This window comes from Phaethon aethereus (genome assembly GCF_964289735.1).
Source record: "Phaethon aethereus genome assembly, chromosome: 3".
NCBI lineage: Eukaryota > Metazoa > Chordata > Aves > Phaethontiformes > Phaethontidae > Phaethon > Phaethon aethereus.
In genome coordinates this window covers 83038769-83048843 of record NC_138576.1, presented here as the reverse complement: position 1 = coordinate 83048843, position 10075 = coordinate 83038769, and positions in this window count along the sequence as shown.

Below are 10075 nucleotides of genomic sequence, written 5' to 3'. Positions count from 1 at the left end.
AACCCCTTCTGACCTATTGAATTTCCTTCCCAACTGTAATGATCTCATGATAATCAAAAAAACTGACTACTCACAGCTCTGGTTGATTTACTGTCATTAAGCAATTACACTTAGTCATCTGAGCTGTGGTCACTCTCTGTATACTTTTTTAGCTTGTGACAAATGCTAAGTCCCATCTGAGACCTTTTTGGTATAAGCTGCGCCATGTTGCTTTGCATTCACTCTAGGTTAAGAGTAAGCCCTGGACTTACTGCAACTCAGCTGACAGTAATTTAATAAGCTGTGGTAAATTAATCACATTAAGTCTGTAAGAAGCTTTACCAAATAGCTCCCTTTCATTAGCTAAACTATGGAAGTTCATTGTATTGAAAATGATAGACACTATCTAAACTTTTATGTAAGTGGTAAGACAATCTTCACGCATGCACGCGGTTAGCAGTGAGAACTCGATACTCTCACATGATTATCTGTTTTAATCTATAGGTGGGGCGTGGGCAGAGGAAGACTGGAATGTGGCTTACTCCTTTTATTGGGTCCATCTGCCTCATAGCAAGGTCCAAAGGATGAAGTTTGTCTGGGGCAGGAGACTCCATATGGCACACACAAGGGAGGTGAGCAGGGCTGTGTGGGAGCTGAGGCAGGTGGAGCTGGACTTTGGGGCAGGCAGGGGAGGGGCGTGCTGTGGCAACCCCTGTCTGACATGAAAACCCTTTGTGCTCCTCCTGCACTGCCCCGCTGGCTGTGGCCCTGGCAGGGCACTTCTGGCACATCACAGATCTCCTCTGGGACCTTGACTAGGCTGTGGCATCAGGTGCCTGGCAGGTGTGCGTGCGGCGGCTCCTGGGCAGTGCCTGCTCCTGGCCCTGGGGCAGCTACCTCTGCAACCCGCCCTGGTGCCTGCCCATCTTTGCCATCTGGAGCCTCCTTGTTCAGTTTTGGGCCCCTCACTACAAGAAGGATATTTTGCTGCTGGAGCATGTTCAGAGAAGGGCAACGAAGCTGGTGAGGGGTCTAGAACAAAAGTCTTATGAGGAGCAGCTGAGGGAACTGGGGTTGTTTAGTCTGGAGAAGAGGAGGCTGAGGGGAGACCTCATCGCTCTCTACAACTACCTGAAAGGGGGTTGTGGTGAGGTGGGTGTTTGTTTCTTCTCCTAAGTAACTAGCCATAGAACAGGAGGAAATGGCCTCAAGTTGCACCAGGGGAGGTTTAGACTAGATCTTAGATAAAATTTCTTTACTGAAAGAGTGGTCAGGCATTAGAACAGGCTGCCCAGGGACGTGGTAGAGTCACCATCTCTGGAGGTATTCAAAAAACGTGTGGACGTGGCACTTCAGGATATGGTTTAGTGGGCATAGTGGTGTGGGGTTGATGGTTGGACTTGATGATCTCAAAGGTCTTTTCCAACCTTAGTGATTCTGTGATTCTGTGATTCCCGTGCTGACCAAACTCCATCCTTTAGAGTGGAGATGATCCTCTTCATATCCCCAACAAGAAGCTTGGAGACAAAACTTTGATATTGTGCAAACGCTGTTCAGAAGTAGCCACAACAGCATTATATTATCGACACTGTTCTAGCCACAAATGCAAAGCACAGCACTATATGGGCTCCTGCGAAGCAAGTTAACTCCATCCAAGCTGGCCCCCATACACCAGCGTGCCATGTCTATTTTTTTATTTGAAGGCTGAAAAGCTGATATGGGCCAGTGTTTGGAAGGGCAATTGCTGCTGCCCCACCAGGCTGTGTGACACTGAAGTGCTTGGTAGGTCCTAGAAGGGAAACTTGTATGAGCTGGGTGCAGCCAAATGGGCACCAAGGAGAGGTGGTCTCCAGGGTGAAAATGGTTAATATGCTAGTAAAATGAAGGAAGGTTATGAGTGTTGGGAGAGGATCTGGAAAGAACAGTGAAACAAGGAGAGGTAGGTTTGGAGCAGGAGAGGAAGGGAGTGAGGTAGCATCTCTGGTGTGTAAGTCTCAAGGCTCCCCTGATGTAGCCATATGGTTGCAAGCGACACACATAGCTCAAAAGCTTCTGATTGTAGACCACAGGGTAAATAACATCTTACTCATTGCTTTGAAGGAGGTAAACTTAATTTTATCAGTTTTAACTTGGCTTGGAAATGAAAACATGTAACTGATGTTAGTCAATCGTAAATGACAGGGGTGATGGAAGTAACAGACTCCTACTATAAAAAGGACATGGTGCTTGAATGAATGAAAACTTGAAACCCTGCCACAATTAAACCTTTATTTCAAATATGCTGTGCAACTGCCACTTATCCCACAGCCCTCCTCCTTCTGCAGGCTAAGCAGTGGAGTTCTGAAGCACAAAGCAGCATTTCTGTGTAAAAGTTACAAAGGGGTTAAAAAGAAGGCTGTATTTCACTTGCTATTCCTCCATCTTTGTCCAAGAACTGCTCTGGGTTTTTTAGCTAGAATAAATTAAGTAACTGGCAGAGGACCACCTGCTGAGAAAGCAGGCTTTGTTTTGAGTACATTGCCGCGTGGGTGCAGTGTTCCTCTTGGGTCACACGATGGAGCCATCCTGCAAGGGTACAAAAGCACCATCTGAAATCACAGTTTTGGAGTCCTTTCTCCTAGCTAAAGAACTCTGAGCAGCAGGAAGGTAAAAGGTTTGGAAGGAGCACCATCTCAGGGCTAAAGCACAGGACTGCGACCTTTGTTTCACTTGAGCGCCAGCCGTGTTGCAAGTGAACCTAAAAGCTCAGTCCTTACAGGCTTCTGCGACTCTTAATCTTGGCCAGATTTCCAACTGTTGATGCAGCGCATCTTTTCCAAGGGCTTCTCTTGCTGCTGCTGCGCTAAGAGAAACACCTCCCATAGGCAGAGCTCAGAGGCTAGATTATCAGGATCCCGCTGGCTGTGCCCCAGGCTCAGCCTGCGATTCTGGGTGTGGTGTTCATTATTCCTGCCTGGGCCATTTTGGCATTTTGTGCCAAAACTAGCTCAAACAGAAAGTAAGAGACTGGATGGGCAAGAAGAACAGTCATGACCGACAAAGATCATGCTGGTTTTATTTATTCTTTGTTTTTGTGTAGCAGCTGATTTTTCTACTTATCTGGGAGTGGGGCTTGATGCCTGATTCATCTTGCTATTGTGGATAGAAATGCCAAAAAAGATGATGGTATAGAATGGTAGAAATTATTCTACCATAAGATGGTGGAAGTTACTTTTCCTGTTCTTACCTGCTGGGAGGAGACAATGTACTGAGTACTTTCCTTTGAGTTTGAAATGGATCAGTAACTTCCTCTTTATTTACTTCTCGATGGGGGTTTGTGACGTTGGACAACAGAAGGCTCCTCCCTAGGCTGCCTTTATGGATTAAAACATAATAGCATGAATAAAGGAGTACTTTGAGAGATTCCCGTATCATTATTACTGAACCATGAAATGTCTACAGTGATAATAGCTATACTGTGATTCTATAATCTTTGTGTGTTACAGACTTGTAAGGACACTTACCTTGAGGTGCAACAATTGCTTTTCTACTTGAAGCAGATTCTAGCCATTCAGGTGAAGAACTGCATTTGTGTCCTAAACAGCGTTTGCAAGCATGGAGAAATTATTTTTTAAAAAATCTTTCTCAGCTAAATGACTGCTTGATTTTTTTTTCAATAAGAAATATACAAAATGCCATTGTATCATCAGTGCTGACATCAGCTGCTGTATGATCAGTGAGGTATTCTGCAAATGGTTAATGTGTCCGAAAAGGAAGATGCTCCTTTTATTGTATGTACACTGTAAGTTTTATGTCACAGGCAAGTGGAAGTGAAACCTGACTTGCTATGGAGTAGTACTGATTTGTATTCACGTACTTTTTTTTAAAACATGAAATATTTTTTGGTGGTTTTTTTTTTTTTTTACTTTAAAGCCTGGAAAATTTGTGAAAGAAAGTGTGTCCTTGTGACCTCCTCAGAGCTTCTAGTCTAGGATAGAGCCCTCTAGCAAATCCCTTGACAGTTCTTCAGGAGAATTTGGGAAGAATAAAGGCACTCCAAGTGCCTAAGCTGTATTACTCCTTTCCTCCTGAAGAAGGATGTTGACTTTTTTTTACCTTTTTCTAAAGACGTTAATGAACAAAAATGGCAAAATCCATTTTGTCTTTTTTAGGCATCTTTTAATGCAAGCATAGAGTGGCAAGAGGTACAGGCCTGCAATGACTTTCCAGTAGTGGCTGCTTGGTCCTTTCTAGGTATAGGTTTGTGTCAGAAGAGCCTTATTCTGACATGGAGTTCTGGGGCTTTTCTTTTAAGATTGCTGGAGACCAACTTCTGCCCCAAAGTAATTGTCATTGGTTTGATTACTTTTTGTAGAAGTTGGATTCAGAATTGCTTCTTGAAGGGAGAAGTTCCACAGATGATCAGCTCTGAACTAGACATCTTCTCATGGAGGCTGCTGCAGAGCCCAGGTCCACTTTTCCCAGCAGGGAAGTCATTGTAATGCCTTTTCAGCTTTTCCCCACAACCAGAGGACAGCGGTCTTTCTGCTGATAGCTGGTGGAGAAGATTTGGAAAGCAAGGAAAGAATAAAAGGAGAAGGAAACTGGGGATATGTCCCCTGCTAATTCATTCAGCAGCTGAGTTTTCTGTTAGGTTCAGGCACCCCTGCTTTTACTTCTACAGCCTTCACTTGAAGGATTGGTTCTGCAGGCTTTCACAGAGCTGTGCTGAGGCTTCTCAGGAACGTGCACAAAGCTGAACATTGCTGTCCTAAGGATGAGGTCCATGAGCTGCTTCTGCTGTGGGAAAGGAGAGAAGGAATAGATGTCTGGGATGCAGTCAGGCTATTGCCAGGGCTCTTTGCTGATGAGATGACTTTGTTAATGATCTGATTTTGGGTAGGAATCGGCAGCTTACAAGAAGGAAAGAAGCTCCTGGGAGCTGAAAGCAGAGCAGCTTTGAAAACCAGGCTGTTCCTGGTTTTCAGCGCACCTTAAACATCCGTTGCTTTATTTGGTGTACTACAAGCACCTAGAAACCCCTTTTGGTGGTGGGTCTCCATGTGTGCAGCAGTGTGAACTTGTGCAGCAGTGAGGGCACGTGCTGTCCTAACACACTGCCAGGTCTGAGAGATGGTGGGTGGGAGAAGAAGCAACATTGCAGGAAGAAGTGATTGATTTGTGTTTAGTTTTTCATGACGGTTTTAGAGCAGCGTGTGGGATTTCCCTTCAGTAACCTCAGGGAATAGTATTGTTGGGTTTGGGCTTTGTTAATATCCCGGGAAGAGAAAAGAAGTGTAAATGACCATGCTACAAAAAAAATCAAATTTTCATGTTGGGGCACAAACAGAAAAATCCATAAAAGACAATTTGATCAACTACTGCCATTGGTAAATTATGTGGCCTGTGCAAACAAAGCCTCAGCTTTATCCGACAGTGTATTAACTCATGGAGGGAAGGCTGATTTATTACTCTTCATCCAGTCAGTAATTGTCAGCCTGTAATCCCCTGAAGGGAAAGTAGCCATCCATGCTTATCACTTGAGAAGTGACACTAGAACAAACAGATGCTGATTTTAGTCAAAAAACATTGCCACTTGAGCACAGCCGGCCTGGCCAAACATACATGACTGCTGCTTGTTCCCGTTCACAAGGCACAGGGGTGCAGTTGATTCTGAGCACCCGCGGCTGGGAGCAAAGCCCGGGGCTTTTGTGTGGCTTTGTTCTTGCATCTGCTGCAGGTCACCTGTGTGCTTTGCTTGCCATGGCCTTACCTTCTTTGGCCCCTGACACACACGCACCTTCCCATAAGGGATTTGTGATGTTTGCGGAATGTTTAATGCTCTGTGGGTACCTAGGTGAACTGAGATTTTTATTTTTTTAAAATGCTACTGAGGCGAGTGAGACAGCGTTATTTGGTTTATTCACAATATCCCAAGTGATAACCAGAAAATACGTAGACTGACAGCGTAATTTCCATGCCTTTTGTTTTCCCACCAGATGCGTGTGAAACACGCTATTGTTTTAGTGTGCATTTTACTTTCTTTTCTAGGATTTGTTGAGATTGCTCAGTGTTTTCAGGAGACAGCTATGCAAATGTGAGCTGCTAGTACCTGATTTCTTTGAACTGACATTTTAAAAAATGTTCATTAAAGTTTTCATAACCTAAGCCTATAATAATGAGAGCCTAGACTATATGCCTCCTGGTACCACATGCAAAGAAAATGTGTGTCTAAGAAACCTGCTATTAGCAGCTTGTATTTTGTTTGTGCAGTGACATCTAAGATACTTTCTAAGCAACTTATTTTCCCTTGCTGTAAAGGCAGATGTCTTACTGCAGCAAGAGGCAAATCTGGTCTTCAGATCTCAGCCTGTGCTGTATTGTCTGGATGAGGAGAAACCTGGGGAGGAGAAATACTTTTGTTCTTGAGCCATGGAAACTTCACTCTTTTGACCCACATGCCCTTTCCCTGCAATAGCTAGGGATTATCATCTGTCGTGGTATTTCTGCCTGCACTTCTGCCCTAAGCTGCTATTTCCCTAAAAGCATCACCAGACCTGTTGCATCCCATCTGTTAGCAAGGGGACTGTCCCAGCAGCTCTTGTCTGAGGGGAGACTTCGCATACTACAAGTTGGGAAAACCCATTAATGGGAGTGGTAAAAAACGGTAGTGTGAAGTTTCAATCTGTTCTTTCTAGGTAAGCGTATTGTAGCTGGGCTGTGTATCCACAGAGCACGGATGAACTGCATTAAATGGTTCCTCCTGGCACTCCTCCTTTCCTGTTTTTGGAGGAGAATATGTAGCTGTGTTGTCTTAACACAGGCGGTGTCTGGAAGATGGGTTAACCTCCGCATGCAGCTGCGGGGTGTTGAGGAGTAGTTGTGGTACGTGCAGCTTTTTCCCTGCCACACTGTAGTAGCGGTAATGTTTAGAATTAGCTTCTGCACACGATTCCTAGGGACTTCGGAGGGCAGAAACATGCCCTTAGAGCTCACAGCACTTTTCATCTTCAAAGTGTTTTATAATCATTAATACATTAATTAGGCATTCTCCCCTTCCTTCCTGCTAACAAGGTTTATTAAGCTGAATGTATTTATCTTTGGGCAACTTCTACAAGCAATTGAATGAATAATTTTTGTAATAACTTTAATACCAAAGACATGAAAGGGAACAGGGGTGATGAGAAAAACAAGAGACCGAGGTAAATAAAGGTGCCCTATGAAAGGAGAGGAGCAATTTCATTCTAGGTGTAACTCCACCTACCTCTGCAACTCTGAGCTGTGCAGCCCTTGTTGCTTCTGTCTCCCCCAACCTACATGTAATTGCACATCTATGCAACATTTACGCTAGCACACACAAATGCAAAAAAGGAGGTCATGGATCACTGGGAACTGCAGGAAAGGAGAACACAAATATAGCTTGCAATTGCAAGGTGAAGAAAGCCTATATGAAAGTTTGACTTTTACATATGCTTACAACATTTTAGGTGTTTTTATGAGAACCAGTATAATCTAGCAGAGTATTTCACAGCGGGTAAGTTGCAGGACCCAGGAGGTGGAGTAAGGTCATGGAGACTGTGTCAGGGGGTTTAAGGCATTGAAAACTGTAATCTAAAGGAAATGGCATCTTGCTTTCCTTCACCATCTTTTCCCCTCAAGCATTGTCTCTTATGCCCTCAAAGCACACACAAATACATGGTGAATGGATGTTACCATACTTAACGCTGTTTTGCTCCTACTCTCAGAGTAAATGTTGGTGGAAGGACATAAAATGTTTTCTCTGAATTAGGACATGCCCCCCAAAAAGCTCTGAGACTCGACGACTTTGCAGCTGGGATGCTGCACTGTGAATTCCGTGATTTGCATCTCAGGCAGTGCTCTGCTGTTTGCTGAGTGATTTCACTATCTTCTTCCCATCTTGTTTATTTAGATTCACAAACTTAAAACCAGGAGGGACTATGAGATCATCTGCCCAGACCTCTTGCGTATCACATCACAGTCCATTGAGCTTGATATAGTTACTGCTGTAGTGAACCCCATAACCTGTGAGTAGTTGCAACATGTTTTCCACAAAGTTAAACTTTTGACATTAAGCTCTTCAGGGCAGGAGTTGTATTCTAGCCACGCTTTAAGCAGAGCTTCTCAGCAGTGTTATTAAACCAACATCAACACCAAGAAGGACAACAAAGGTAATACCAATAATGTCAATTGTAATAAAATCTATTAATATTTTATTGGTTAATCTTGCAAAGATTTTTTTTTTTTTTAAACTGGGAAGCCAGCCACTATATCTGAACTGTAGCCTTCAGAAAGGAGATTGAGAGGTGGCTTTTTCAATTCTGGTATGCAGATATTTCTGCAGGGCAACAGACCAGGTATTGGGAGGGTGCTTTAATGCAGTGGAGGAGGTTATAACAAAAAAACCCAGCGTAGCTAGGAGCTGTTCTCCAGCAATGCAGATTTGCAGTAAGCTGCAAATAGTTACGCTATTGAACTCCATACAGCAGTAAGGGAATAAAATGTTACAACTGATGGCATACAGGATAAATGCTATGAGCCTGAAATGTAGATTTTATTAAACATGGAGAATCAGCCCGGTTCTTATATGTCTTAATTCGTAATTTAAAATTCAAGTAGTCTGCCTGTGCCACTTTGATGGAAGTGGCTTGCCAAATGGAGAAAGTATTTTTTTATTTTTGGTAAGAATTCTTTCAGCTAATGTGGACTTGACACTCCCACAGGGAGTCAAACTCTGTCAGACTCGGAAGACATTTCTGAGCATCCTCTTTTACTGAAAAAGCTAACCCAGTCTAAAGTCTTGAAGGAAGAAAACCTTGACTTAAAATGGGAGTGTTTGTGACAGGACAGGGTCATGGGAATGGAAGGATCCTTCCTAACTACCTGCCTGGTTGTCAGAGGAGCTCATCTCTTCCCCTTGGCACTTTTGGCTGTGTCGAGTTTGGCACAGACTGCCTGCAGGCTGCGGCGGGAGACGAACACGTGCACTGAGAAGGGACCAGAGTTTATTCGCTGCGATAGGAGCAGTGCCCACCACCACTGCTGGCAGTCACTTCTTACAGCCCTTGGATGGAGGAGCTTCAGCTGCTTTAACTGAAGCAGCGTCAGGTGTTACCGATCTCACTGCACCCTGATGGAGGTTACTTTCCCCACAGCGGCACCAGTGGAGCAGAGCTGTAGTCTCACCTCAGATCCTGCAGCTTCGAGCCTGATCTGTTACCCCAAACCACTGGGGAGGATGGTTTAAAATAAAATACCAAGTTGCAGAGAAGCTAAGACACTTCTGCTCTCTCTGGCCCCTGCTGCAGGGCAGTGGTCTTCAACACACAGGCAAGACAAACACAGTTGTGAAACTCAAGGTAGTACCTCAAAGGGATGCAGCTACATCTGACAGAGTTGTCCCTGAAGTCCCAGGGCACTGCTGGTCCTGCACACATGGGGTAGAGCTCAGCCCCATCTCAAATGCCCACCCTGCCCAGTGGTATGGCTGCGCTGCAGATGGAGGTCCTCACAGACCTACAGAACCAGTAGGCAAACTAGCTCTCAGCTCATTTCCCACAGGTGCCAAAGCTCAAAAGTCAGCCTTCAATCCTGGCTACTGATTGCCTTGGGTGGGGTTGCTGTCTTCTCTTTAGCCCTCATTACCCTGGCACCACAGGTACTGCCATTACAACTACCTTAATTAAAGCTGGCTGAAGCATAGCCAGAAGCATTGCAGTTGTATCCCTCATGGCAAAGCAGACATGCCTTGGCTTTAAAGCCTTGTCTTGAGCTTGAGCACAAGAATGGCTTCTCTTTCTTATGGCAGCATGGGAGTTGTTCAGAGTCTGCAGCAAGAGAGAAAAAGGAGGGAGTGAAACGAAGTTTATGGTTGCAGGGCTTGCGATGCGGTTTCCTCCCTGCAGTCAGAACTGAGCTTTCAACCTGGTTCAGTGAATGAGAAGAAGACGAGCCGCTAAGGCTTCACTACTTTCAGGTTCAATGGTAACACCCTGTTTGGAAACCAAAAAGGTTGTGAATCTACCCTTTTGAGACAATCTTAAGATGAAACATTCACAAGTTCAGATGCAAGTCTCTTTCAGGGTGTTGTTTCAAAGCT